Genomic DNA, 26050 nt, shown 5'->3' with positions numbered 1-26050 from the left:
CAGGGGCTGGAGGGAGTTCCTATTTACTAGTACTTTCCATGCATCATCAGCCGTTTCATCGACTGCTCTGCAACCCTGCAAGCCCTGGATCTTTTTTTTTTTTTTTTTTTAATACAGTTAATTTACAAGGTTGTGTTAGTTTCTGGTGTACAGCAAAGTGATTCTGTTATACAAACATACATATATATGTTCTTCTTCATATTCTTTTTCATTATAGTTTATTACAAGATATTGAATATAGTTCCCTGTGCTGTACAGTAGGACCTTGTTGTTTATCTATTTTATATATAGTACTGTGTATCTGCTAATCCCAAACTCCTAATTTGTTCCTTCCCCCCACTTTCCCATTTGGTAACCGTAAGTTTGTTTTCTATGTCTGAGTCTGTTTCTGTGTTGTAAATAAGTTCACTTGTATCCTATTTTAGATTCCACATATAAGGGATATCATATGATATTGGTCCTTCTCCGTCTGACTTCACTTAGTATGATCATCTTGAGGTCCATCCATGTTGCCGCAAATGGCAAGCCCAGGATCTTGTCCCCACTCTATGGCTGCTGCCTGGGGACAGATAAGCTGGCAGACCCCAGAGCCCCTGCATTTTCACAGCTTCGCTCTGCATCACCACGGGCTTCTCACACTCTAGTCGACAGCCCACTCATTTCAAGCAAAATTCTAAATTCAGAGCCTCAGAAACGTGCTGGCCTGAGCAGATCTGACACCGAGCCCCAGCGGTCCCCTCCTTCTGGTTGACAAAGAGTCTTCTCAGGCTTTGTCTGAGGTCCTGGGGAATTTGGGGAGCTTGGAAATCAGGGGAGGGAATCAGACACAACAGAGCTGGACCTGGGAGAGAGGAATGGCCCAACCTCATGTGGGGAGAAGGTGTTTGTTCCCCCTTACATCCTGGCCCTTTTTCTATGTTAAATGTTTCTCTTTTGTTCCCCAGGTGTGTGGCCTGGGACCTGTGGGTTTGGGAGCTCTTGGAATGACAGAGGCCCCACTTTGGGGGGACTCATGGGGACAAGGCGGGGAAGGCCACTCCCAGGTTTTCAGAGGGAAAAAAATCTCTAAGTGACAGAAATGTGATAGATTGGTTATCAGCTACGTGAACTGTGAAACACAAGTTCCTCTCCTATTTGCTGTGATAGTGAAAAAATTCACAGGTATTTTATGGGAAACTTAGTAAACCAAAAGGGACCGCTTTCCAGTCCAGGTAACCTGCTGCTGTTACCCCGGTGTGTTTGCCGTGCTGGGCCTGAATCCCTGGGTGGGTGAGGGGAAAGGAGGCCTTCTTCATCCAGCCCCCACCCGCAGGCCCAGTGGGGTGCCCCTCTCTGGGTATCCGTGTTTGCTGTGCCGCCCTCCTCCTAACCCTCAACCCCTACCCCTTAGTATTTGTCTCTGTCTGACCCAGTTTCCCTCCCCAACCCAAGGTCAGAGAGCTTAGTTTTCTTTTCTTAACTACCTTTTTTCGGATTAGAAAAAAATAATACTCGTTTACTACCCTTTGTACAAAAATCGGAAGATACCTAAAATATATAGAAAAAATTTAAATCACCACATAATCTCATCACCCTGAGATCCCCATGGTGCCATCTGGCTGTGGCCACCCTGCTAAATGCTTCACTTATGTGTCCCTGACCGCCTGGCTTAAACCTGACCTCTTTAGCACACCCAGTTAAGCTTATTTATTTCAGCTTTGTTTTTTGTTTTTAAAGCGTTTTTATTATTGTTAAGAGAAATACAATTTTCTCCGTGCTCACTGGAGAAAATTTGGAAAGCACAGTAAGTTATTTTCTTGCTTCTTTAAACAAAGAAAGGAAACTCGTCATCCCATCTCCCCGAGGTGACCACTTGTAGTTTGGAATAGCTTCTTTTTATCTTTTTAGACTTCTAAAAAAGCAGATGTTGAAAGCATGTTTCCACAGTTGAGAGCATATTAAGTAGAGGACTCTAGGTCTTGGTCTGACCTGCACTAGTGTGAATAAGCATTTCCCATGTTAATAAAAGCAGTAGCTCTTGTGTATGGTCTGCGTGCGCTCAGACTTCGCCCAGCTCTTTGCAGGCGACATCTCGCTTAATTTTCTCACCACCTTATGAGGCAGGGCTGGTGTTAATTTCGCAGGTGAGGACACTGAGGCGACCTTGTCTGAGGTCGGAGAGCTGGCCCCGCTTTGGCTCCAAGGTCCGTGCTCTTAATCACTAGGTTATCTCTCTTCCTCCGAAATTTTAATAACTTTTCTATTCTATAGTTCTGTATAAAAGCAGCAAACGACCATTGTTAAATATTCAGAACTTGCCGAACAGCATAAAAAATATGAAGAATCCCGTGATATTTATTTCAGACATTTGACAGCATTTTGTGCATGTATAGGCCCTGTATTTTTATAGTCGATGTCATCCTCACCGGTCAGTTTTGAAAGATTTTTTTTAAAAATCTAATCTTATAGGTATTTCCCAAGTAGACCTTTTAGGAAAAACGTAATTTTTATTGATAGTTTATCAGTTAGAGTGAGTGTAATCACTTCCCAGAGGCTGGGTTCTCTTTCTGAATATATAAATCACTCAGGGATAGATAACTTTCTGCGTAAAGCTCTTTCTGTATTTCTGATGATTTCTTTAGGGTCTGTTCCCAAAACTGAATTACTGGACCAAGGGTTTTTACAGCTCTTATTTCCTGTTGCCAAATTATTTTGCAGTCGGTCAGTCACTCTGTGCTCCTCAATATGCAGCATCTGCTTTCCTTCTAATTAGATGAATATAAAATGCTACCCTGGTTTAATGTGCATTCTCTTTATTCCTAATGAAGCTGAATTTTTCAAAATGTGTTGGTTAGTCACTTGTATGTCTTCTTTTGTGGAGGGTCTAAGCCCTTTCCAATCAAACTTTTTGTGATGGTAGAAATGGTCTGTATCTACACTGTTTAATGGGATTCCAATCAGCCAAATGTGGCCCTTGAGCCCTTGAAATGTGGCTAGTTTGAGTGAGAAACAGAATTTTTAGCTTGATTTAAATTTAGATTGAATTTATTTATTTGTCTTTAAATCTAAATTCATTCAAATCTAAATTTAAATAGCCACATGTGTCTGGTGGCCACCATATTGGAAAACACAAGTCTAAGCCTTTCCCTGATTATGTATTGGAGTCTCAGTGGGTGTTTTGTATTGATTTGTATGAGCTCTTTATATATTACGGGTATTAATCTTTTGTCATATTTGTTGCAGATATTTCCCCCAGGTTGCAATCTGACCTTTACTTTTTTGTTCTCATTGTTTACAGAGCATCAAAATGTTCGGTTGCCAGATCTCATAATCTTTACTTTTGTGGTTTCTCCCATAGCTTTAGGCTTAGAAAGTCCTCCCCCTCACCAAGGTTTGATAAATATGCTTATCAACTTTATTCAAGTCTTTTCTGTGATTTTTTTTTTCTTTAGCCCTTTAATCTACCCAGAATTAATTTTGCTGTGTGGTATGAGGTACAGTATGTCTTAGTCATCTCTGTGCCTGGCGTAGAATATGTACTCAATACATTTTATCTCAGATGAGACACTTTGGTGCCTGCAGATTAGGTGGGTGGGTGGGGAGGAGTGGGTAAGTCCGGTGAAATTAAATAGAGCATAAAATACCACTACTTAAAACATTGATATATTTTTAAATTGTGATGTTTATAAAGATTTTAATAATGTAAGAAAAGGATTCTGATACAATGTTATTTTCAAGGAAAGATACAAAATCATACCTACAATGTAATATCAACTATGTTTTAAAATTGCAGTGAAAATATTGGAAGAAATATTCCAAAATATTAATAGTAATTGTCTCTGGGTGGTTGGCTTTTTTTTTTCCTGCTTAATATTTCTATACTTCCCCAGTTGCCTACAGTACTTTGATGATCAGAAATGTTAAATACAGCACTTGAAGAAACAGTGCATGATCACTTGATACTTCTAGCTTCCCAAGCCATCATTGGCCAAGTCAGCAATTCACATGGCCAAGTTCTGGGTTGAAGGCAGGTGGGCCATGGTGGGGAAGGGTCCTACCTGCCTTTCGGTTCGGGCAAGCTGGGACTAGACTTCCTTCTCAGCTCACAGCATTTGACTGTCTCAAGTGATATAACCTGGGGCAGTTTTCTCATCTCTAAAATAAAAATAATAATGACTTTGTGTGTGGGCCTGTGAGGATACATTGTTTTGTTGTTAATTACACACACAAACACAGTATATATGTGCAATATTATACATTGAAACATATTCAAAGAACACCAACATAAACTTTTTAAAAAGCAACATTCCTTCATCTCTATCATTCTCCACCAGATGTAATCACGGCTAAAAGTTTGGTCTTAATTTTTTTTTTTTTAAAAGGAGGGTAACATTTATTGAGGGCTTGCTGTGTGCCAGGAACAATTTTAAATATTTATAGGTATTAACTCAGTGCTTGTATCAGTCATATGAAGTATAGGTACTATGAGTGCCCGTATTTTACAGGTCAGGAAATGCAAGGTACAGAGAGGTTAGTGACTTGACTGAGGTCTCTTGGCCGTCAGGTTGCAGAGCCAGGACGTATACCTAGGTGTCGAGACTGGTACTGCCTCTGACCTGGGCTATTCTGGAGCTGCTCCGGTGGAAGACATCCTGGGACTTGCAGTGGGTCACCCATTGGATGTCCTTCTCCAGAATTGGTCTGAATCTGTATTTACTTATTTATTTACAAAATGGGATATATATATACTGTACAATTGCTTCCCTTTTTTCACCTCCCAATAAATTGTGAGTGACTTTCCATGATAGTATATGTGGATTATGTCATTCTCTTTAATGTCTGCCCAATTGTCTAAAATATATGTGTGCCATGATTTATCCTTCTCTTCATCAATGTTTAATCTGCTCCCTCTGTTATAAGGACAGCACAGCAAACACGTCTTTAGGCATGTGTGTTTACTGTCTTTTAGGATGGTTTTCCAGGTGTCGCGTCGCTTTGCGTGTATGAACATTTAAAAGTTTGAAAGATATTGCTGATGCCGAAGTGGTTCTTTTAAGACAGTTGAATCAGTGGATGTGATTACTGTCATGGTAGGAATGCTTTGATTGTCCCCCACCTCCTCAAAGCTGGATGTTACCAATAGTTTTAAGTTTTACCAGTATGATAGGTATAAAATATCTAATTGTGTTTTAAATTTTTATTTCTTTAATAGTCAGGGAAGTTGACATTTTTTTTCATATGTTTTCTGGATATTTGTATTTCTTCATTGGTTAATTATCTATTCATATTTTTTGCCTGTTTTTCTTTTAGGTTGTCTTTCTCTTCCTGGTTGACTTACAGAAACTCTTTATATATCACGGATATTAATTCTTTGTTTATTACACGTGTTGCAAATGTTTTGCCTCGGTCTGCTGTTTTGTTTGCAACAATTTATTTTTACGGCATCTTTCACTATTCGTAAGTTTAAAATTTTTATGTGGTCAAAATTCTTTTTCTTTCTCTTTATGGATACTAGTTTTATATCATACTTAGACCTTCTCCAAATTGAGGTTACAGAAATTTTCCCCTATATTTTCTTCTAGTGTTTTTGTTGTTTTATTTTGTAACAGGCTTCTTTAACCCACCTGTATGTTTTTAAGTCTGGTGTGAGATGTGACTTGTTTCAGTTATTTAAAATCTTCTTTACAGTTTTTATTTCTTAACTTTTTTCTCCAAAAGCAGAGCAGTTGCTTCAACACCACTATCTGAAAACTCCACGTCCCCACCATGGATTAGAAACACCACCACATTATTGAATTTTGTTAAAAATCTGGGTCTTTCTCTGGATTCTCTCTTCTTTTCCCTTAGTTAATCTAGTCAGTTTTAATTTCTGTAAATCTGTAGACTTAACTGTACTCTCGATATGTGAAAGGACATTATTCTTCTTTCTTAAACATTTCTTAGTTATTCTCACTCATTTTCAAGTAAATTTGTCAAATCTCCACCCCCGAAAAATCCCATTAGATTTAAATTTCAATGACTTATGTGGATTGATTTGAAGTAAAATTAACAAGATTACAATCTGGTGTTAGAGTAAATAAAATTTATGCTTTGGGCCTCGGTTTCCCCAATTGTAAAGAGAGGGGGTTGGATTTGATGTGAAATTCCCATCAGGCTCTCTAATCGAAAACTACAACAACAACAGTAATAGTCATTATAGGGCCTAAAGCACCACGCTGGGCACTAGGGCACAAAAATATAGAAGGCAAAATCCCGATCCGCCAGGAGCTTATCATCTAAGGGGAGATTCAGCATGTGCAAGACATTATGACCAAATGCCCAATTAACGTGTTCCAGATTCATGGGCAAAAGTAGATAAAAGAGAAAAAGAAAGGGAGTTCCCTGGTGGCCTAGTGGTTAGGATTCTGGGCTTTCACTACCGTGGCCTGGGTTCAGTCCCTGGTTGGGTAGCTGAGATGTCGCAAGCTGCTCTGCATGGCAAAAGAAAAGAAAAAAAAGAATAGGAAAAAAATAAACAGATGGAGGGAGCTGCAGCTGTCAACCGGCCAACAACATCTTTGGGAATGCTTTGCAGGTGGCACAACTGTTCACTTTCTTTAGTGAAATATCAGGTGAAAAAAATGACCATTGGTACCTGGATCTAAATTTTTAGACGACACGCCACCCTTCGGGGTACCTTTCTGTTTTTAGTAACCAGCTAGTTTGTGACAGGTTGATTCCCTCTGACACAGTAAGAATGAGTCCAGGCTTGGACATTCACAGCCTCTTAGGGTCAGATGGAACCTCAGAGACCAAACTCTTTATCGTGTGGCCCAGGAAAATGAGTCCCAGAGAGGGGAAGGAACTTGCCCAAAGTCACACAGCAAATTGGAGCCAGAAGAACTTCAGAAGTCTCTGAGGGTGCCTTTTGGTTTATCCTATTTCCCTCGGGTTTCTGGAGGGAAAACTCTCCTCGGGGTGGGGGAGGGTCAGTTGCAACCCTGGCCACCCCAACTCCAGGCTGGGTAGTCCGAGGGCCTATGGAGAAGTGGGGGGTGGGAATGCCCCCATGGGGCGAGCCGATACCACATCCTGCTGATTCAGGCCTCTTGGGAAGCCCTGACTTTTATCTAGAAAACTCCCCATGGTACAGTACACAGGGGGTCTGAGGCCCTGGCTTCTGATCCAGGATTGGATTCTGACTTGAGCAGGTCTCCTCCCTCTGGGCCTGAAGAAAGGCTGGGCCCAGCAGAAGGTTTCTAAGTCCCGCGCTGAGACTGGAGCCGCCAGAACTGGCTTGTCTGTGTTCTTAGCGTCTCGGCCGTAGTTCAGGTACATGGCTCTTGTGCGTCCATCCTGCCGGCCTGAGTGTCACCACAGTCAGGGTGTGTGTGTGCTGAGGGGTGATGGTGGGCAGTGGCCAAATCAGGCCCCAGTGTGGTGGTGGAAGATCAGGCTGGCGAAGGTTGGAACGGCCTCACGCTCACACTCACTGGGAAGCTGCTTTGATTCACTAAGTGGCCCATCTTCCTGCCAGCACCAAGCCCTCTGGAATCTGCCTCTTCGATTCCCGGTGCAGGGCAAAACCAGCAGCGGTCAGTCCGTGTCCCCTTCTGCCCGAGGCAAAGGCCACAGCTTGAACACCCCCAAGTCACTCAGTCTAAGCAGAGGAGCCCCTACTCATGTCTTCATCTGTTACGTGGACGCCTAAGGAGAATTAGATTTGGGCCTAATTATCCCGAACCCATGCGGCCAGGCCCTCACCCTCTGAAGGCAGGAAACTGAGGCCTAGCCCCATCACCATCACCTCCCTCCTCTGGGACTGCCCCAGGTGAGGCCCCACGTCTTCCCAGAAGCCGACTCCCCCTCCCACTGTGTGCAGGTAGGTGGGGTCCTCTGGCCAATTCCTGTAACTGGGCCCGTGCTCTCCAGGTCTGGCTGTTTCCTTCTTCTCTCTCTTTAAAAACAGCTTCTGGGACTTTCCTGGCCGTCCTGGGGTTAAGACTCCGTGCTTCCAAGGCAGGGGGTGCACGTTCGATCCCTGGTCTGGGAGCTAGGATCCCGTATGCTGCACAGTGCAGCCAATGAATAAATAAATAAATAAATAAATAAATAAATAAATAAATAAATAAAAAATAAAAACAGCTTCTGTCTTCAGGTCATAGATGCACTTCCAGCTCCTGAGACGCTCATGAACTGAGATGTTTATTTTCAAAGCAGTGATGTGGGTCATCTTTGTGGATGGCTCGTTCATTCATTCATTCATACCTCCATTGATTAAGGATGCACTAAGCACCTGGCCTGTGCTGGGCACGCTGCGTACAAAGATGGATAGAAGGCGGCCACTTCAGTGATTCTACTCCTCCCTGCACGAATGGGGGCAGTGGGGGATTTGGTAAGCTTCCCCCAGGCTGCTGGGGACGAGCCCACATGTTCCTTGGAGAGGGATGGGGGCCCCATCACATACTCTGACGTGGGGGTGGCTCTGGAGACCAGCAGGGGGTTCCATTTCCTGTGGCCCTGTGCTCAATCTTGCTTCAGACCATATTCCCATATTCAGACCGTGCAGCGGGAGGCTGAACCTCCCTGCAGGGCCCCGAGTGCCGCTGGGTGTATCTCCCCTAGGGCCTGGTCGGCCTGTGGTCAGCCGAGGCCACACAGGGCCGCACTGAGGGCCCCACTGGCCCATGAATCAGGGTGGCCCCCAGAGCTGCATTCAGCGTTCTCACTTCGGGTGGACGACTCTCCTCCCACCAGAGCTGCCACCACTACCAGCTCTGCAGGAAGTGGTTCTTTTCTCTGTTTCCCCCTCTTCAGTCACACATAGACGCTTGATGCCGCAAAAGGGAGACGCCGGGCCGGAGGGCCAGGGCCTCAGCTTAGACGGCTCTCTCCGGGCGGTGCCAAGGTCTGGCTGCAGAGATGGGCCTGCGGGCTGGGCCCTCGGGGAAGCCTTTGGAGTTTTTAATGCGTTTTTCTAAAATGGGTGAATCCTTCTGTTTTAGTAACTAAGATTATCGATATATACTAATTGTCAAATTATTTGTAGAAGACAGAAAAGAATAAAAAAGGGAGTTTACCTCTAGGCTCACTCACTGGCGACAACCACTGCTGACGTTTCTGATGTGCATCTTTCTAGACACTTTCCTGTGCAAATATACACACCTTTTATTTTTTTATTTTTTTAAATTAATTAATTAATTTATTTATGGCTGTGTTGGGTCTTTGTTTCTGTGCGAGGGCTTTCTCTAGTTGCGGCAAGCGGGGGCCACTCTTCATCGCGGTGCGCGGGCCTCTCACTATCGCGGCCTCTCTTGTTGCGGAGCACAGGCTCCAGACGCACAGGCTCAGTAGTTGTGGCTCACAGGCCTAGTTGCTCCGCGGCATGTGGGATCTTCCCAGACCAGGGCTCGAACCCGTGTCCCCTGCATTGGCAGGCAGACTCTCAACCACTGCGCCACCAGGGAAGCCCCTACACACCTTTTAAAAAGCAAGAATGGGCTCATGCAACATATGCTTTTGTGCTTAACATCATGGTTGTCTCTCCGAGTTAGGAGCTGTGGGTCCCATTCATTGTTCTCGAGGAAGTCGCGATTATTCATCCCATTCCCCTGCTGGTGGACACTCAGATGGTTTCCATTTCTCTCCTCTTGCCAGCACTGCTGGGACGGGCATCTCTGCACAGTCACCGTGTGCACGCCTTCTGTGATTGCCTTGCAATGAATCTCTAGGCGGGGGATTACGTGGTCACAGGGATGTACATTTAAGCGACCAAGGGTGTTGCTTCCTGTGTTTTGATCAGTATCAGCTTTAGGTTGAGGGGAAAAAAAAAATTCCCTGGTGTCTTCCCAGGTTCACTTGAGCCCCTAATCCCTTCATCCTCCTCCAAGCCCCAGTCTGCTGGTTTCTGGCTGACCCGCTTTCCCTGAGGCAAGAGCCTTGTTGGTTTGTCTGTCCTCTGTCCAGCCTGGTCAATGCCATCCCTGTGCTGCTCTGGGGGGATCAGGTAGTAGAGACACGGCAAAACCCAGCATGGGCCAAGACTGGTGTCAGGTTGGGGGTGGTTCTCCTCCCTCTCTGACACGTGTCGTTGGGCCTTAGCCTGGGTGACAAGGATCCTGAAACCTTGCTCGGGGCTTGCGTGAAGGCTAAACTGAGACCATGATGGCAAAACTCTTTGTAAACTATAGAAGGCAGGATAGGTATGAGGGAGACAAGGAGGCAAAGGGCATCGTGGAGGTTGAACGGGGGTAGGGTGGGGAAGGGAAAACCATGTGATCCGAGGAGGGGGTTCCTTGTTCCCACCTCTGAGGCGACACAGGGACCTGCTGGAGACACACCTGCCCTGAGTGTGGGCACTAAGGGGCCAGGAGGAAGGGGAAGAGCTTTGCTGCCAAGGCTGTGGCCCCAGAGGGAGGTCGCTGGGCCTGGACTCATTCATTTATTCAAGAACTTATTGAGTGCCTGCTATGAGCTAGACATTGTTCTTGGTGTTGGGGGTACAGCAACGAACAAAACAAGCCCCAAACACCCCTGCCCTCATGCTTCTAACATTCTAATCTGGGGAGATAGACAACAAACAAAATAAATAAGTAAAAACGTATTGTGTGTCAGATGGCGAGAAATGCTAAGGAGGGGAATAAGGAATGGTAATTTTGTTTTTTTATTTTTAAAAATTTTGTTGGAGTAGAGTTGATTTACAGTGTTGTGTTAGTTTCAGGTGTACAGCAAAGTGATTCAGTTATACGTATACATATGTTCATTCTTTTTCAGATTCTTTACCCATATAGGTTATTACAGAATATTGAGAAGAGTTCCCTGTCCTTAGGAATGGCAATTTTAAATAGGGTTGTCAGGGAAGGTTCCCACCTCAGGTGAGGAAGGAGCCATGTGGATATCTGGGAGAAGGGCTTTCTGGGCAGCGGATCAGGCAGTGCAAAGACCCTGAGGCAGGAGCTGTGCAGCATGTTTGATGGCGGGAAGACCAATGTGGTAGAAGCAGTGCAAGCAGGGGAGAGCAGTAAAATATGAAATTGGAGAGGTTCCAGGTCCTTTTTATAGGCTCGCTCTGGACGGAGCAAGGGCAGAAAGCAGGGAGACCAGCCAGGAGGTGAGAAATGACGGTGACTCAGACCACGTGGCTGCCATGCAGGTGGTGGAAGTGGTCAGAGGTGGTCGTGGTCAGAGTCTGGCTACAAGCTGAAGGTGGAACCAGCAAGGTTTGCATTGGATGGATTGCATGTGGGACGTGAAAGAAAGAGGAGTCGGGGTTTTTGGCCAGAGCACTTGGAAGGGTGGAGGGGCCTTGTCCTGAGATGGAGCCAATCAGCTGTTTGCTTTTGGCTGTATCACCCTTGAGACGCCATTGAACATTCCAGTGGGGAAGCTGAGGGGACCATGGGCAGTGGGAGATGTGAGTCTGGGCCCAGGAGAGAGGTCCAGGCTGGGGACATACTGGCGTCATCACTGTGGACGTGGGAGTGATGGTGGGCGGTGGCAGCAGAGTCCTGTGAAGTCACTGCCCTGCCTTTCTCTGCCCCTCGGTTGTGCCCCAGAGAAGGGCCAGATAGTTCCATCCAGAGCCCGCCCCCCTTCACCTGTCAGCCATTCCCCTCCCCCCACCCACCTTCCTTTTCCAGCCACCTGTTGTCTCTGTGTGGGTGGTGAGAGGGGGTTGCTATTTTGGGCTCCCTCCATCCCACACTGAGCAGAGGAAAGAGCTTCCGAAGCCTGGTGCCAGCCCCAGCTCGCTTGAAACTAGGTCAGTCTGGAGCCCGGAGCCTCCACGGCCCGCTCCGGCCTGTCATCGATCCGAGACTCGTGTGTCCCTGCTCCCAGCGGGTGCCATCTGGGCCCCCTGCGGCTCTGATCGCCCCGCTGGTCCTCTGTTCGAGCTCAGAATGTGAAACAGCCAACTCCTTTGCGGGCTCCGAGCACGGGCGGTGGGAAGGGGCATTTCTGCCGACACCGTTCCCCAGGCTGGCCGGGAGGGCTGCCCACTGCGATCAGCAGGAAATACAAATGGGTTTGCAAAGTCCCCAGGCTCACACTTCACAGGAAGGATTCAGGCTCAGGCAAAACTGTCTTTGAGCCTTTTCCTTGGTTGGCTGTGAAACATGTATAAATAGACAGTGTTAATGACTTAAAAAAAACACACACACACAAACTTTTTTTGAGTTGCAACACACACACATCCACACACGAAACCACAAGATATAGAACACCTCAAGATATAGAACATTTCCTTCCCCCCAGAAGGCTCCCCAGTGTCTCTACCCATCCATGCCTCCCCTCCTCCCACCACGAGCTAAGCCCCGTTCTGACTCCATCATGATCCATCAGTTTCGCCTCTTCTTGGGCTTCATATAAATGGAATCACAGAGGATGCGCTCTCTGGTGTCTGGCTTCTTTCACTCAGCGTTACGCCTGTGAAATTCACCCCTGCTTTTGAGCGCAGTGGCGGTCTGTACTTTTTAATTGCTATGTTGGATCCCACTGTATGAATACTGCATCTGTTCTGTGTTCATGATGTTACTCTAAGCAACATGAAGATGTAGATGCCGTGTCTTTTTTCCACCATCGTAACCACAGAGCCTGGCATAAGCTTGCCATACAGTTTGTCCGATGAATGAATGAACCGTTGTTCAAGTTCCCCTGGGCTGGATCCGAGCCATGGCGTGCTCATCACATTTGTGGACTGCCTCTCAGTCATGCTGGGATTGTCTATCAGGGACCAAGTAGTTGTTCATGAAAACCTCTGGCAAGGACCTGGAGTCCACAGTCCTTGTCCCTCCTCCCTGCTCTGTGGAGGTGCGTCCCCTCCTCCATCAGGCCCATCTGCCCATAGCAGAACACCACCTTGTTCCAATCTGGTTCTGGGGTTGCTTGAGCCCCTGATGTGATCCCTCAGCCCCCACCTTAGGGTAATGAGTGGAAACATCTGTACATCAAGTGGCCTGAAGCAGCGCAGGCTGCAGAGGTGAAGTGCCCAAGCCAGAGTGAGGACAGTGTGTGTGTGTGACCACAGCCATATCACTACCCTCTCTGGGCCCTGCTTCCCTCATCTGTACAGATAGTTCGGCTTTGTCTCATTTTGGTTCTCTTAGGGCTTCTGTCCACTGTTACAACTGGCTGTGTCGGCCCACAGGATGGCACAGGTGGGGGAATGTTTCAGAATCTCCCTCCTCTATGGGCTGATGGGGTTCAAAGCGCCCATCCCAGAATTGCTTCTCCAGGTGGAAAGCTGTTGCTCAGCCAGGTATGTTGCTGAAAGATCGCTCCCCCAGCCCTGCCCTGGCCCTCGTTTTGATGGTGAAATGTGAAATCAGGAAGCAGCTAGCTCTTGAGTGAAGTTGTATCAAAATGAATCCATCAAGGCAAATGGGATCTTGATTTTTTTTTCTGTTCTGTGTTTGCTGTTTCCTGAGTAGAAACATAAAAATGACAGGGTGCTTTCAATAGAAAACAAAGTGAGAGGGAGGATGGAGTACACATCAGGTGGGAATGTTAAAACCAGGCTCTTTGTGAGGAGAAGGGCTCCTGCAACAGGCCCTGGGTCTTCTGCCTTCATACGCTGAAGCTGCACCTATACATCTGCGTGAATCCAAATGAAAAGAGGCTAGATATTCTGTCTATACTAGTAGCAAATGTATGACACACATATAGCCATTCCATTCCTGTGCCCCTAACAGACATCACTAATCAATTACAGTATATGTTTCTGCCTAGTTCAAATGCAGCTTAGGTTCATTCTTAGCATAAATAGCATTTCATACCATTAGATCCGGTGTGTGAATTGAAATCTGTTTAACTCTGGTCTCTATATAACCAAGCAGTATGAAAACTTGGAAACTTTTGCATGTTGGAGAGTTTTGTTTGTTTGTTTTTTGTTTTTTCCTTTGTCCAGGTCTTTGGCTCGACTTAATCTAGATGCTCACTAGGTAAAATTTGAGAGCTCTACAAAGAGCGACCTGAAAACCACTGTTACTGCGTCATTCCTTGAGGCACCCTTTAAAAGTAGGAAGCAGAAGGATCTTTCTGAATCTTTAGTGTGGGTTTTATAGCCCGAAAAAGTGTCTTGGGATAGCATCAGAGCTGGGGAACTTCGGGAAGGGAGATAAAGAAAGATGGCAGGCTTGACCCTTTGAGCTGACTTCTCCTTTTGGGTTGGGGTCAGCCCTGGATTCAAAATAAGTAACAACAATGACAATAACACAACAGCAACACGTCCCTCACGTCTGTAGGTCACATTACAGTTTACCACATGCTCTCCCAGACCCTGAAAAGCTTCATTATCCTTATTTTAAAGATGCGGAAACAGATACAGAGAAGTTCAGCGATGTATGCAGTGACACACGGCTAAGAATAGCCCGAATTGTCCTGTGTGACCCCAACTCTCGCGATCTTCCCACTGCCAAGTGAAGTGTCCTCACTGATCCCCAGTTCTCGAATTCCTTTCCTACTTCTTACCTGACCCCTCTGTCGGCATGTCCTTGCCTGCTGCCCCGGCTGCTGACTATCCCCGAGTTGAATGTGTTCATGGCACATGTAAAGTGGAGATGTTTTTCTCCGCTTTCCCCTTGGCAGTTCCACGGGGCTCGGTCCCATCTCCTTTCCTGGTGGGAGATGACTTGGGTTCTTGCCTCTGGTCACCCCCAGCCTTGCTCACAGCGCTCCTCCTATGTGCTGCTTCAAGTTGAGAACATAGCAGCCAGGGGAGGTCTGGGGGCTTGGGAGTGAAGTTCGGTTTGGACCTGGCCTCTGCAACTGGCTTGCTTCAGCCCCAGCATGGACTCAACTTATTAAAAGCTGCGGTGCCTGAAAGTTAGCTCCCAAGAACATCGTCCTGGTTTTTCCACTTGTCTGTAAGTTACTTTGGAATTTCTCTGTGGACCTCGGGCCCCCCTATGAAAACCTATTGCTTTCTAAGTGACACTTATATTCTGATCCCCCAGGGAGAAAATAGAGAAGAGAATCCCTGCAAAACCAGCCCCCAATTTGGATCCTGCCTGGACAGTACTGTGTTTCCTAATCAGCTTCCCACCTCCATCCAATCCTTCTTCCAGACAGCTGCCAGAGTGATCTCAGTAAAACAGAAATCTGGTCCCTTCACCACTGCCCTCCCCCCACTTAAAACCCTTTCCTCCAAGCTCTTTAGCCCCTCCCCCATCACACACACCCCATCACACACAGCAGGCAGATACTATCAGTGAACTAATCTGACCAGACTAGGGGGACATCAGAGTGCTGGGGGCTGCAGTGAACTGGAAAGAGGGGGCGGTGGCAACTCCCCATCTAAAAAGAACCATCGCAACCCTGATTGTTGCCATAGAAGAGCACGGCTCTGTGGTCCCAGATCCTAATTTTCCAACACAACCTGGGTAAGCTGTGTTTTAATAGGAAATCTCCCAATTTTCAAATGTTGGTTTATATTTTTTAAAAAGCACCATGTGCGCCACTAACAAAGCCTTTCCCACAACAAAACATACCCACGTGTTGTGACCTTTGCCCTATGCTCTACGCTCAGGAGATACTGGCAGTTCGTAAATGCCACAGTCTTTCGTATCTGTGGCTTCGCACGTCCTGATCCACATGCTGTCTCCGTAGATCAGCTTGTCCTCATGCTGTGCTCATGCCAGCTGTGTGGCTTTGGGCCAGATGAGGGAACATCTTAGTGACTCAGTTCCCTCCTCCGTAAGGTGAAAATAATAATGTCACCTACCTTGAAGAGGGATGGGGAAGGTAACATGAGTGAATGGATGTGAAGCATGAGAAAGTGCTTGGCATATTGTAGGTGCTAAGTCAGTGTTAGCTAACTTCATCTTTATAATCATTATCATCCATCTACTCTTGGTTGTCACCTCCTCTGAGAAGCCTTCCTATATTCCTTGAGGACAGACCATGCTCCCTCCCCCGCTAGATCCTGTAGCACACGTTCCCCCTGCCATGCCAGCATCCAACTCACTGCATTGACTGTTAGCGTCTCAGTCTCCCCCTGACTGTGAGCACCTGGAGAGGAGGAACTGTGTCTTTCTTTCCAGGCACAACTCCTAACAGCACCCGGCCCAGAAGAGGCCTCCATGGAAGCTGGCTGAATAGATGGACCTTGAATGAATGGGGGGCTGGAGGCCTGATCAACTAGATATTTCAAGCTGGCTTCTTCTGGAGGCACAGCAGGTGGGCTTGTCTGCCCCCCCCTCCCCCACTGCAGTGTGACATCCATCCCTCCCAGCAGCTCCTCTGGCTGGCTGATGGGAGCAAGGAAACAGGAAGTCAAGTTGACAGACACTGACCAAGCCCCTTTCACTTCAGGTGTGAATGAAAGAAACAGAGCCCCTCGAGAGCCGAGCGGGGGTTGGGGGATGCGTGAGTCATGGTGTGTCATAGAGATCTTTTGGATGGATCTTTCAGTTTCAAAAGCATGAAACACTCTTACTACAGGTTGAGAAACTGGAACACCAAATGACTGTGTCCCAAACAGGACGCTGCTATCTGTGTGTGGTAAAGTACCTGGGAGTTTTTTTTTGCTCCACCCAGCGTTGGTGGCTGAGCTGTGGGACCTTACAGTGATGTTATAGGTCCTGTACAGTAGCGTTCCTGAACCTCTGAGACCTGACTAATTCTTCTGTCCTTGAGCTGGTGTTAAAAAAAAAAAAGAACACAAAAACCCTCTGTGGTCACAACGAAGATGTGACTGATGATAGACTCTGAGCCCCGAGAGTCTTACCAGCCTACTCTGGCACGTTTTGGGGATGCTGTGAAACTCGAAAGAGCTGCCTGTCATCGTAAGAGAACCAAGCGAGTGTGGGTAAGAAATTCAGATCAGCTCACGAGTTCTGTTTCTCGCTGGTTGTACAAACAGACACTTGCTGGAAGCTGCTTCAGTGGGAGCAAGGTGGAGCTTTGCGAGGGCACAGTCGAGTCTTTGCTGGGAATGATGGAGGTTTTTTCCATTTTCTCATTTTCCATTACTCGAATAGCGTTATGACCTGGGACTTTTTGTGTGGGGTCCTGGCTGAATGTTTGTGATTTTCAGGAGTTCTGGTGGGAGTCAGGTATGGCATGGATAGGGTGAATCTGAAACTCACCTCAAATTTATTTTCCATTCATCGATTATCAATTACCCGCATCTTTAATAACGCATTGGTGAGATAGGATCAGTGGGAAGGAATGAAAGGGACGACGTGCTTTGGGTCCTGGCACGGAGTGGGCGAAACGTGGTTACTCTGATGGGTGCTTCCTGTGCCCATCCTCACGCTCCAGGCAGATTGACCTTGAAGCTGGACAAGGTCAACCTCAGGGATGCTTACTTGCATGGAGCCTTTCATAGTCCTAATTTTGTTTACTGTCAGATCTTTTTAAAGAGGGCCCCCAAACTGTATAAGCTTCAGGCCCCCAAACCCAGATCCATCCCTGATCATGTATCATGAATAATCGAGAGCTGACTCTGTTGCCTTAAGAGTTGGAACCTTGGCTTCTTCTGGGATCCAGCTAGTGACAGGCTTGTTCATCTTGTTTGTAGTTGTTATGAAAAGTATTTACTTAATACCCCAGATAAGAATCATATCCTAGGGGGACTTTGCTGGTGGCGCAGTGGTTAAGAATCCACCTGCCAGTGCAGGGGACAGGGGTTTGAGCCCTAGTCCAGGAAGATCCCACGTGCCGCAGAGCAACTAAGCCCGTGCGCTGCAACTACTGAGCCTGTGCTCTAGAGCCCTCGAACCACAACTACTGAGCCCGTGTGCCACAACTACTGAAGCCCGCGCGCCTAGAGCCTGTGCTCCACAACAAGAGAAGCCACAGCAATGAGAAGCCCTCGCACTGCAATGAAGAGTAGCCCCTGCTTGCCGCAACTAGAGAAAGCCCGCGTGCAGCAACGACGACCCAACGCAACCATAAATAAATTAATTAATTAAAAAAAATCATACCCTAGGGACCAAGGTATGACACCTGTGTAGATAATAACTGTGTGTAGTCCGACGTGATATGCTTTTGAATTAGCTTGGATGGCAGGGAGAGTAGTAAGTGTGAAGGAGTTTCTCAGCTGACAGTGACAGCTGACACATACACGGTCCTCTACAAGATCTCACAGGTAGGGTTTCAAGGAGCTGACAACCACCTGTGAGGCAGGCAGGACAGGGGTCATTATTATCCCTTTCAGCAGGTGCACAGACAGACCCAGAGGTCAAGGAGCTTGTTCAAGGTCACAGTGGCACTAAGAGGCACAGCCAGGATTCAAATCCAAGTTGCTGAAACTCCAAATTCAGTGCTCTTTTAACTGCCATCATGTTGCTTTTTCCAAGAGGCTGCATGCAAGAAAGACCAGGATAGATTTGCTGACAAGTATTTGCTTCTTCTGGAGAGTGACTGAACTTGAACTGTACTTGGGGCCGGCGGTGGGAGAGGGGGGTGTGGGTGAGAGTGAAAGTGACTGAGAGGGGTCAGTGTGCTGGGCTCTGTGCCCAGCAGGGTCACCAAGGCCTCTCAGTCCAGCCAAGTGCATGTTGTTCTCTGGGGTTTGCAGAAGAGGAGACTGGGGCTCACACAGAGGTAGATGCTCTCCCCCTCCCCACCCCCCTCCTTGATTGTCAGGTTCAAGGTTAACCTGAAGAGGTTGGCAGTTGCTCACCAGGTGAAAAACCAAAATGCCTACTTGAGATGTGATGATACTTTGATTCTGTGACTCTGTTTTTCCCAGTTGACTATTGACTTGAACGTTTGGTGTGGTGTGAGGGGAGATGGTCTTGTGTTTTGATTGATGCTAAACGTTACCTATCTAACAGGTTAATACTGGACAACTAATGCACCTGTCTAGCTTCGGTGCGGGTATACAGCAGTGCCAGGCTACGAGGACCCTAGAACGTGGCAGGACTAGAAGGGACTTCTGAATGTGTCTAGTCCTAGGGTTACAAACTCAGATGCCCAAGGAGCCAGGCACGTGGCTATGCCATGGGAATCAAGCCAGGGATAAGCCGAGAGGGAGTGGCAGGGCTGTGGCATTCAAATTCAGACACTTCAAAACTCTGTGCTGATAAAACAAAACTTGCCATTCTCGGCAGATTTGGCTCCGTGCTGTCAGTTTGCCCCTCAAATGTGGTCAGAAATTCATTGTACCAGCAGGAGAGCTGAAGCTCTGGGTGACAGAGGCCTCCCAGCATCCGGTTAGACCATGAATTAATTCCTGAGTTTGTCCTTGTAAATTGTTTTTTGGCCCTGCTTTGCGGCACGCGGGATCCTAGGTCCCCAACGACCAGGGATCGAACCTGAGCCCCCTGCGGTGGAAGTGCGGAGTCCTAACCACTGCACCGCCAGGGAAGTCCCTGTCTTTGTAAATTTTTTCAAAAAGCCCTTCATTTGCATGTAAGGTTTCAGAGTTTATGAAGTGTGTGGTCACACAAACTATTTTAGTGGGTACTCAAAGTATGGCATCCACGCTTTAAATATGTGGAGATCGAGGTTCAGAAAGCTTAGCCAACTTCGACTCCGTGTTGGGTGACTGTAAATCCTGCTCGTTCGGGACAGTCCTGACTTACACTGACTGTCCCACCATCAGTATTAATAGCTGCTTTTGCTCCCCAAAGTGTCCTGGCTCAAGGGATAAATCACTGGCCACACTAGCTAGAAGGTCCCTGGGGCTCTGGACTTGACCCTTTTCCCTGACCTTCTGAAGCATCACAGCTCGCACATGGCCAAGGAGCTCTGGTTCCTGATTGGGTCTCTCTCCTCTGCTGTGTCCTCGGAAGGACAGCAACGAGGGCACTTAAGTGGGAGTGGTGAGGCAATGCGGCTTTTAAGGAGAGCACAGGCTCTGGTGTCTGTCTGACCCCAGTTCCAGTGCAGACCCTGCCACTTACCCACATAAGCTACTTCACCTTTCTGAGCCTCAGTTTCCGTATCTGTGAAATGGAGGTAATCATAACAGCGACCAAACAGCCTAGGTTTGAGGATTAACTGAGACGATGCGGGAAAACCACTTAGAATACAGCTTGCATTGACATTGGTAGTTACCACAGGGCAGATGAGGAGTGTTTGGAATTGGTTAACCTTGGCCCCTGTGGGGAAACTGTCACAGTCTAAGGCATTTGAGGCAGTTCGAAGCCAAAATCACTGGCCGGTGGTCATGAGTCATGGACTGACCTGTTTGGCGGCCTGAAGCCCCGGACTGGCCACACGCTCAGGAGTGCTGGTGCCATGTGCCCGGGCTGCGTGGGAGCTCAGTGGGATGGGGTGGGGGTGAGGAGGGGCCCACTGCGATCCTCGTGACTCTGCACTTGTCTCACTGAGGAGGTGGGTCTGGAGTTGAGTGGGAGGTGGCAGGTTGGCTGGGGTGCACTTTGGGATTCGGCTAAGATGTGTTTTCCCAGAACCGCCTGGCTGTCAGGGTATAGAGAGGCCTAGGGGCCAGGAGAGGAAAGCGCAAAGCAGGCGAGCTCACCAGGGCCACGGGGCCCATGGGACACGCGGGTTTGTGGGCACTGCCCAGGCCGCCCAGGGAAAGCACCCAGAACGCAGCCCCGCTGTGGTTTAAAGGCGCCAGGACCTGAAATCTAGCCCGGCTCCCTTTAGGGCCCAGTGGCTCTCCACCTTGGCCGCATGTTAGAATCCCCTGGGGAGCTTAAAAGAATCCTCTGTCCAGGCTTCACCCCAGACCAATTAAGTCAGGATTCCTGGGGTGGCCGCAGACATCAGGACTCAGCACACTCCGAGCTCAGCCCTCGTTCTACAAATTATGATCAGACCCATTTGTGACCGTGAGTACTAATTCTTCTTGTGAGCAAATGCAGATAATGCTAGAAAAGCACTTTGTAAGCCATCAGGGGCCATGTAGGCGTAAGGTCATAACCATCAATCCATCCAACAGTACCGCATCCTGCTGACAGATGAGTCGCATCAGGTGCCCCGCCTTGGCATTTACTCCTTGGATAGGTCTGGTCACACATGGGAGTAACAGAGCAGGGGCAGGATGAGGAAAAACACCCTTGGGGTCTTCAGGATGCTGACCTGGGGTCTTCACTGACCAGAGCTGGCAGGCAGTGGTGTGGTGACGGGCTTTGTGTGGTCTCCAGCTCTGGGCTGGCGGGATAGCTCTGTCACCACCGGCCATGTGACTTCCCCTGTCCAGGCCTCAGTTTGTCCTTGGGGCTCTGTGTGCCTGCAGGCGTGGGGCCCCGTGAGAAGTCAGTGCAAGGCTTCTGATCAACCACGCACATTGTAGCATCCGAGCCATGCTCCTCTGAAGCCCTCTCGCCAGGCTGGGGGCTCCTCTTCATGTTTACTTTTGACACAGCAAACTGATGATCTAGTCTGATATCCGGATCTTGCTCTAGTTGCATTTCTATTTCCCTGCATTATTGGGGGCTGATGGTTCTCAAACTTCTTAAGAATTACCTGCTATGCCTTTTAAAATGCAATTTCCTGGTTTCAGTAGGTCTTGGGGGGGCTGGGACCTAGGAATCTGCATTTTCTCAAGTGTCATCTGGGGAAGTGTGATCTGGATGATTTGCATAGCCCAGAGCTCTGTTCCTTCCATCTGTCATTTATCCTGACCCCCTCACTTCACACATCACCTCTGGGCATCTGTACTTGGGCTTTGGGGTAAATGACCAGGTTTGACCTCTGCTCCGCCACTTACAGCTGTGAGACACAGGACAAGGTGTTCTGTCCCTTTGAGCCTCAGTGTCCTTGACTGTAAAGTGGGGAGACAATGCATGGCTCCGTATGTGTCAGCCAGGGTTACATTTCTCTGTGCCTTCCTGGGTTCTGGGCAGGCACAGCCCGTGGCTTCCCCGGATCCCAGTGCTGGCCCCCGGCCCTTGCCCCTCGCCCCGTCTCAGACACGCCCCCCATCCTTGCGTGGGCTTTCAGGCCGACCCTACATCATGGCCGGTACTTGGGGAAAAGGGAGCAGCTCTGTGGTGGGCAGAGCCGGCTCTGGGCTGGTGTGGAGGAGGAGAGGGAGTTCAGGATGAACGACCAAGTCTAAGTCTAAACACAGGGGATTCTGACAAATGGCCGTGAGCTGCAGAAGGGACACTGTGATGAACAGGATATGTCTCCAGCCCTGTTCTTGGTCTTGGGGCCCTACTCGGAGCTGCTGGGAGAGTAATAGAGAGCACGAGGATGGTACTGAGAGACATGTTTACCGAGCACGTGGCCATTTTCGAGTACTAAGCGCCTCGCATCTTTAACTCATTGAATCTTCACACCGTGAGACTGTTACTATCTCCATTCTAGAGATGAAGGAGCAGAGGCCCAGGTAGTAGGGACTAGAGTTGATTCCAGGTCTGTTGCTATGGTTACATCCACTCTCTGCAATCCCCTTATTCAGAATTAGGACTGGCAGCTCATAGCACATTACAATTTTGGAACACTTTGTATACAAAGTATCTGAATTGATTCTTAGAACTAACACTCTTCACTGGGTATTTTTTTAAAAGAGGCTTTATTGGAGTATTATTCACATAGCATAGAATTCACTTGCTTTCATTGTACAATTGAATACTCTTTAGTAAATTTACCAAGCTGTGCCACACAAAGCTTGTGTCACCACAGTCCAATTTTATGACCTTCCCATCATCCAAAAGATCCCTCGTCCCCACTTGCAGTGACTAACCATTCCTACCCCAGCTCTAGGCAACCACCAATCTACTTTCTGTCTCCGTAGATTTGCCTTTTGTGGATATTTAATATAAATGGAATCATATGACATGTGGTCTTTTGTGCCTGGCTTCTTTCGCTGGGCAGAATGTTTTTGAGGTTCATCCATATTATCGCAGGTGTCAGTACCTCATTTTTTTTTTTTTTTACTGCAGGGTAGTATTCCATTGTACGCATTTATCACTTTTGGTTTATCCATTCTCCAGTCGATGGATGTTTGGCTTGTTTTCAGTCTTGCCACCAGGTTCTTGTGACATCTTACAGCTGAAGACACTGAGGGCTGAGTTATCGCTATCCTCATGTTACAGCTGAAATGTCTTACAGTTAACCTGCTAGGAAGTGTCAGAGGCAGACTCGAGCCCCATCAGCCCAATTCCAAACGCACTTATGGTTCCCTTAAAGCCACGGGTTTCAGCTGCAAGCCCTGGCAGCCGCTTTCCCATTTGCTCTTGAAAGTCCCTCCTCCTCCTGCTCCTCTAGGATTCCAGGGGAAGTGCAGCCATCTCCCATCAGCCAGCCACTTCCAGCCCAGCGGGAGAACTTCCAGAGGCTGCTGAGGCCTGGAAATCAATTTCAATTAAGTAGTGGCTCACTCTCTCCTAAGAGACGGGCTAATTTCCTGCAGCGGGAAGGAGGACAGTGGTGTGTGGTGTGGGCTTGACCCTGCATTCCCGGGTAGGAGAGCTGGGAGTGCACTGAAACACCACCCGTGACTCTTTGATGTTAATTTAAAAAGCTCTCAGGTGCTGAGAAACTAGACCCAGAAACAAGCCACTCCAGGGCACACAGAGGGCATTTTCTGGTCTTTGTTTCTCTTTCCATGGAGTTAGGGGAGACAGTTCTGGCCGTTCTGGGGACCGATTGCTCATAGCAACACCCTGGGACATCTACCTAGGCTGGTCTCTGGCCCCAGGGCAGGAGCCCTCTAAGGTCCAGGGGTCAGGCCATGGCTGGGGAGATGGGGACAAGGCAGGGGTCTCCGTCTGTGGGTCCACCACCCAGCCTAGGTCCCTGTGGTCATGGGGCGGGAGGAGGGGCAAAAGCTGGGCTCACCTTGTCCCCCCCAGGTTTAGAAGGTCTGCTCCAGGGAGGCAGGGTTGGGTGGGAACAAGGGCCGGCCCGGAGCCATCCCAGGGTGATGTGTGGTCCAGTGTGGGGTTCACGTTGGTGTATGTGAGTGGGCTCTTCAGTGTCATGGGGGGACCCTGGCTAGGAATGGAAGTGTGGGTGTGATAGGGGTTCCCATACCCCTCACCTCCATGCCTCAGCTGTGCTGAACTCCTGTCTCAAAGCTGCTCTCTTGGGAGAACACCCATCTCTTCTGGGGGACAACATGGGTCGGTGGAGAACATGGACAGGGACTTGGCCAGACCTGGTGGGATCCTGGCTCTGTCACCATCCATGCGACCCTGGTCCAGGTTCTTCACTTTTCTGAACCTCAGTGTTCACACCTGTGGAATGGGGGCCGGACTCCTGCCCCACCTCCCGCTGAGTGTGTTTCCAGCATCCTTAGGGGAAGAGAAAGCACCCTGTGCCTCGTGCCTAAGAGGTGCAGTGGTTGCAGTGTGGCCTGCTCAGGCCTCTCATTTTTCTGCACTCCTTCCAAGGTCCTAGGAAATGGCAACTGTGGGTGCCTGTAGGGCTTGGAGGAGAAGAGAAATAGTTCTGTCCAAGCTCTTGGAGTTGAAATGCTTGCTATTTAATTTCCTCCAGAGATGATTTATTCATGTTAGCTGGTGATTATAAATCAAAAGTCCAAATGTACAGAAAGCACTTTCATAGAGATTTTAATGCAGCCAAAGGGAGCCGGGGAGGAAAATGGACTTTATAGGGGCTGGAAGGGGGAACCATAATGATTTTCCTCTCCTGGCTGTGCCTTTATAGCGTTGAGATGAGCAATTCTGTCAAAAATTAAAGACACAGTGGAGTGAGTCTTATGCAGCCTTTAAAACTCTTATAAGAGTTTGTAAAGACAGAAAATATTATCGATATGGTGTGAAGTGACACTCAAGCTAGATGTGTGGATTTATGGTGTAATCACAGCTCCATCACATATTTTAAGTGGTAATTTATAACTTTGTATTTTTAACTTATAAAAATACTAAATATATAATGTATAAATATAATTTTAATTTCAAAATATTGGTTACTAATATCTATTTACTAAAATGAGTATTTATCCTTAAATAGCTCCCCCTTCGTGGGCACTCACTGTGTGCCAGGTGCTGTGAACAATCCTTGCTGTGTCTCATCTTACAGAACCCTCACAGCAACGTGTGAGGCAGATCCTCTTCTCCCCATTTCACAGACGAGGAAATGAGGCTGAGGAAGGTTAGATGATAGGCCCAAGGTTGCATGGATAGGAGGTGAAGTGGCCAGAACAGTACCAGCAACTCTGCATCTCTGGCTCCCCTGCTCTTTTTTTTTTTTTTTTTTTTTTTTTTTTAAAGATTTTTTTGATGTGGGCTATTCTTAAGTCTTTATTGAATTTGTTACAATATTGCTTCTGTTTTATGTTTTGGTTTTTTGGCCACGAGGCATATGGGCTCTTAGCTCCCTGACCAGGGATCAAACCCGCACCCCCTGCGTTAGAAGGCGAAGTCTCAACCGCTGGGCTGCCAGGGAAGCCCCTCCTCTGCTCTTTACGTTGATTTATTGACACACACTTCCCTGTTCTATAGACACACACGTCGTATATGTCGATGCAGAAGGAGGATAGGAAGACTTGAAAAAATGATGTAGAAATGGGAGCATTGATTGTTTCGGAGTGGAGAGCTTGCTTATGGGCAGTTTAAAAATTTTTTTAATGTTTGTGCATTTTCTAAAATGCCAACATATGACTATGTAGGGGAGGTTAAAAAAAAAAACCAAACTTTATCTTCCTAGGTTCAGGACCTGGGGCCTGCGAATCAAACTGATAAAAGACAGATTAACAGGAGAAAAGGTTTATTTCATGTGTATTTCTTCACAGGAAAGAAGTGAAAACCCAAGGAAGGGGTTAGATTTGGGAGCTTAGATACCGTTTTAACAAAGGGTGATAAATTGTGGAGATCTAACCAGACAAAGGAAGGGAGGGGGCTGAGCTTCTAAGGCCACTGAGGTAAATTGTGGGACGGTGCATATATGGGGGAAACTAATGGAAGATAAAAGTTATTTAGTAAGTTTGTTACGCAGGCTCAGGTTGGTGCCTTCTCCATCGATAGGCGTCATCTCCAGTGACCGGGCTCATCCTCCTCTTCCTGGATGGGAAAGAGAGACACCTGTACAAATGGGAATTTATGTTACCTTTACAAAGGGAAAGGTATGCCCTGCTTTTAGGTAGAGAAGAGGAAGGCAGAGTGCTAATTGCTTTCAGCTCAAAACATTCCTTATGCCAAAGTGGCCTATTTTGGCATACTTCAATCTCCTTCAACTGTATATTAAATTTAACTCAAGA

The sequence above is a fragment of the Balaenoptera physalus genome, assembly GCF_965194825.1.
Source record: "Balaenoptera physalus genome assembly, chromosome: 10".
NCBI classification, from domain to species: Eukaryota; Metazoa; Chordata; class Mammalia; order Artiodactyla; family Balaenopteridae; genus Balaenoptera; species Balaenoptera physalus.
Note: the sequence above shows the minus strand (reverse complement) of the source record.